General features: G+C 51.8%; 1 pseudogene; it reads right to left on the bottom strand.

Moving 5' to 3' along the window:
• Positions 1–4,775, bottom strand: part of LOC102255566 — an 8,788-nt pseudogene extending 4,013 nt beyond the window's left edge.
• Between the last annotated feature and the right edge of the window lie 231 nt (positions 4,776–5,006).

The raw sequence follows: 5,006 nt of genomic DNA, 5'->3' as shown, positions 1-5,006 counted from the left end.
TGCTGCGGGCCTGACAGGCGCGCGGCGGCTCCTTAATGGACTGGCGAGCGCTCTCCGGAGCAGCCTGCGCGGTCCCCGAGGAGAGATCATCAGGCAGAGTGGTCCCCGGAGCAGGATTTATTAGCAGACAGGATGGGGAAGTTGATTAGCCTCCGCGGCTGAACGGACATCCTGTCAGACAGGCCTCTTAATCCAATCACTTACCTGTCGAGAGGGAGCCTCCCCCCGCTGCCCGCCCCAGAACCCGAGGCTGCGGGCCTGGCTGGGCTCACCCTGCACAGCACACGCTCCCTAGCTCGTGTCTGGGACCAGGCGACTAATGAGCAAGTCTCTCCACCCCTCCTCGCCCGGTCAGCTCTCTGAGTCTTGTCTTGCTAGTGAGACAACCTCCAGGTTGCTCTTCGGGACTCAGTCCTGGTGGTGACTCCCCTGCACGGCCACCTTCCTTTCGTAGCTCTCTACTCCCCACTTGGGAAAACACCTGCGCTTGGGTCTTGTCTGCACCACCTTTCCAGGGCATCCCTGCTGGTCCCGCTCCCTGAGGCCTCTGCTTTATGCAAACCCAGCTACTTTCCCATTTCTCCAACGGCTCCTGCCTGCCTCCCGGGCCCTTGCTCCAATAATAGGGTCTGGCTAGAAGGCTCCCACCCTGTCCCCACCCCAAATCCAACTGTCCTTGGAGGTCTTGCTCACAAGCCTAAACTTCCCTGATTACCTCCCTCCTCCATGCCCAGGTAGGCTCTCCCTTCTGTGAAACTTTATCTGTGCTAGGGTCAGGACTCTCCCCCCAGTCCTGTCTCCACCACTTCCTAGCTCTGTGGCCTTGGCCAAATGAACTCATCTGGGCCTCCTCCTGCTGTAAAACAGGATGATAGCAATACTAGTAAGTTCCTCATAGGGTTGTTGTGGGCAGATGAGCATATGTGTGTAGAGAGCTGGGGCTGATGCCTGGTGCATAGCTCAGCGTTTGTCTGACCCTGCAACAGGTAGTATGGTAGCACCTCCTTCACTGCGCCAAATGCCGTTAGGACAGGGGCCAGGCCTTCGCTGTCCCCCTCTACCTCCGCTGTCGCTGCCCCCCTTCCAACACCAAGTACATAGAGTCTTACAGATGAGACGGCTAAATGTTTGTTGAGTGAATGAAGGAACTGCTGCCACACTGCAGATCAAGTAGGATGTACCATCTCTCTGGGTGACCACCCGAGGCCCCATTTCTGGTTGATCTGATAGTGGAAGAAGCAAGAGGGTGAGGGACAGGGCCCCCATCTGCTTTTGTGTGGCAGGCATTGAGATGTGTGTTCTCTCCAGCTCTTGTCAAGAGTTTAGGAATTCAGACTGTATTGATCCACTGCATCTTCAAAGCCATCAATCATCATTAAGAAACAGGACCTGAGCCCCTGGATAGGGCGGCTGGTATTGGGTAATTTACAGGATTTTACACACACACACACACACACACACACACACACACCCCAGATGTGGCTAAAAGAAGTTAGCTAAGACAAGCACTGAACACTTGGCAGGCAGGGAGGGAAAAAACCCAGGACACTTAGACACCAAAGGTAACTGACCAGGGAATATATCACATCCCACTTCCTGGTGGAATCACACATTTTCGTGGCTGGTTGCTACTGTCTAGTGAGCATTTTAGTTTGGTAAATGTGGAGGCTGAGGCCTCACCCAGGCCCTGCCACCTCCCACTAATGTCTGCCTCTTTTGGCCGCTCACAACTTGTCAGTTTTGCCTGGATCCATGTCAAGGTCACTGGTCTTTGATTTGGGCCATCTTCCTTTCTTTAAAAAAAAAACACAAAACAGAATAGCATTTTCCAGGCCACAGTCACCAGGCAAGGCTGTCCTGCCTCGGTGGTTTTCAGACATTTCTAACCAGGCCTGGGTGATCTTGGTGTTGCAGAACCCACCACTGGCCTGGGCTTCAGAACATTTGGAGCCTGGTCAAGCCCTGCTCCTGATTAATTGTGTGATTTTGGGGGGCTGGGGGCAGAGCAGGGCATTTAACCTTACTGAACTTTAGTTTCTTGATCCACCAAATGGGAATGATATTTAGCCCACCATCATGGGAGGAGACATTTAAGGGTAAAATGAGGTAATTGATAGGAATGTGCTTTTAAAAATACAGTACTATACAAAATTAAGGCAGAAATCCTATGATGAAATTGTTTCTAAATATTGATTGCCTTCAATGCTGGGTGCTGGGAAGTAGAGATGGCCAAGCCTCAGACTGCCCCTAGTAGATTTAAAAAAGGGAGAGAGGCAGATGTGGGGACACTGGCTAAGGCACCAGGCAGGAGGAAGTCAGTCCTGGGAAAAGAAGATGGCAATGAAACCTCCCCTTCCCTAGCCCTGGGGCCGACAAGGCTTTAAGGAGGAAAGGGGTTGGAATAGTTGGAAAAGAGGGTGGCAGGGCGAGGGAACAGCCAGGGGAAAGGCCCAGGGATGAGGAAGTGGGTTGTGTGGTGGACAGGGAATGATGAGGTGGGAAAAGCAGATGGGGCCAGTAGGCAGGGCCTCATGGTCGATGAGCACAGCCCACATGGAAGGGTTCTTGGCAGGGAAGCAACAAAGTCAGGTGCCTTCTGGAACTTTGGGAAGATGGTAGATGTGCATGAAGCATGGGCCGGAGGGGAGGCAGGAGGCAGAGAGGAAGCTACTGCAATATCCAGACGAGACCTGGGAGCAGAGGCGAGGTGAGGTGATTGGGGGAGCCCCATGGAACAGAGTTGAAGAAACTCTGGTCTACGTTATAATCTAAACAGATAATAGTTTATTTGCAGAGAGGCCTCTGTCTATTCAGAGGTCACGGACACCACTCTGGTGCCTAAGTGAACATTCACAAATGCCTGTGTGCCTGGGGAGAGACTTTTTATAGCATGAATGTCTCAGAACTCTCCCATCAAACCAGGATACAGGGAAGAACTTGTATCCTCAGAACCATCCTTACAGCCTAGAGTCCCTCCACTTCCTGTGGAACCCCAGACAAGGGATGTAACTTTCAGCATCCTAACTTTTACAATGGGGATAATAATATGTGGAACCCCAGACAAGGGATGTAACTTTCAGCATCTTAACTTTTACAATGGGGATAATAATAATAACAAAAAGTGTATTAAGTTCTTACATGAGTCCCAGCCCCTCCCACTCTGAGCTTCCCTCTGCCCAGACTGTGGGTGCCTCCTCGGGTAGGCAGAAGTAGGTAGGCTGTGACACCAATGAGGAGAATCAATGTGCTCAGGTTAAAATCCCACTGTTGTGGAAACCCCACAAGTTCCTAAGATGATTATGGCTTTGAACTCATTCTAGAGCCCCAGCAGCAGTCTTCCAGGAGGTATTCGGGCTGCACTTGAATGCCTCCGCAGGCAGGGAGCTCATCTTCCACTGGCATTCCTTTGTATTTTAGAGCATCTCTGGCTGCGAAAAAAGGAATTTCTTAAGCAAGCGGATATTGGTTCTTTTAGTCTAAACCAGTGGTTCTCAACCTGTGGGTCGTGACCCCTTTGGGGGTCGAACGACCCTTTCACAGGGGTCGCCTAAGACCATCGGAAAACACATATATAATTACGTATTGTTTTTGTGATTAATCACTATGCTTTAATTATGTTCAATTTGTAACAATGAAATTGGGGGTCACCACAACATGAGGAACTGTATTAAAGGGTCGTGGCATTAGGAAGGTTGAGAACCAGTGGAATAAACTAAGCAATGATTCAATGATTCTTTTAGCAGCCTCTACTGCTCCTCAAACTGCCCGCCTCTTTGGTACAACATTGCCGAGGGTCTTGAGTTCCAGGCCCCGGGGTTTGGTCTTTAGTAGGCATGCAGAGGGAGTCCTGAGAGGCCCCTGGGCAGGACTCTGAACAGGCAGAGCTCTGCTCAGGACGGTGACTGCTGGCTGGGCTGGGGCGGGGTCCTCATGCCAGGGCAATCTGACGTCTGTCTCTGCATTTATCAATGGACTTGAGGGCAGATACCCAGTGATAACCATTTTCCTTCCCAGAAACGTCCAAGGCCAGTGGTCATGGATATGGACTGAAAGGAGGCACATGTTCTATCTTGGGGTCATCCCAAGTCTGGGTACTATGGAAGCCAGTATCTCCCAAGCCTTGTTGGCCCCCTGGAGTCTGTCTTTCTACAGAACCAAAGATCACAGGCAGATGCAGGAACCTGAAGGAAGTCTCCAGCTCTCCTTTGGACCAGAAGCAGCTGGAGGGCTGTAGCAGATGGCCGTGGTGAGCACTGGTGCTCAGAGTGAGAGATGGTCAGCTCTCTACCCTGAGATCAGGGCGTCACTTGCCCCAGGATTCCTTCTGACCTTTGCATTCTCCAAAAAAAGTCAAGGTGATGACAAGACACATCTATCGCATCTAAGCTATCATTGCAGTTGAAAGATGGGCCCGGAGCAGGTGGACTGCTTCAATTATGATGGATGAGGACGGTGACAGCTCTCGGGAGAGCCGCGGGAACCTGGCAAGTGCTCACTCAGCTATGACTCCTCTAGTAGCAATTTGACAAGATCAGAGCACTTTGTGGAAGTGGAAAGTTTGGGGGACCTCAGGGTTTGCTTGGCTCGGGGACTCTGTCTGATGATGCCCTCTGCCAGCAATACCAGGTGGGCAGCTACCCTAGGAGGCCCAATGTTGGAGGCAGGGGCAGTCTTAGGGAGGGGCTCTGCCTCAGGAGGCCTCTTGGCCCTGAGCCACAGGCGTGGGACTTGCCTGCTTCAGTCTCCGCCAGCTGCTGACCAAGGGACACCAACATGGCTATAGCCACAACCTCATGGCCAACTGGGCATCTCTTCTAAGCCAGACCCTGTGCTGGGCACTGGGAGATAACAGTGGACAAGAGAGTCACATCCTGCCTCCTGGATATGAATCCTGTGTCATCCTTCTGTGCAGACTCTGAGTGACGAGAGGGCCTGGGACCAAAAAGCCCCCTCTGTCGTTGGCTGTGAAGCTCCTCTTTGAGCTTTTGGCTGTATCATCTCTTTTT

The sequence above is a fragment of the Myotis brandtii genome, unplaced genomic scaffold (assembly GCF_000412655.1).
Source record: "Myotis brandtii unplaced genomic scaffold, ASM41265v1 scaffold806, whole genome shotgun sequence".
In the NCBI taxonomy this organism is placed as follows: Eukaryota; Metazoa; Chordata; class Mammalia; order Chiroptera; family Vespertilionidae; genus Myotis; species Myotis brandtii.
This window is presented reverse-complemented; position numbering and strand designations above follow the sequence as displayed.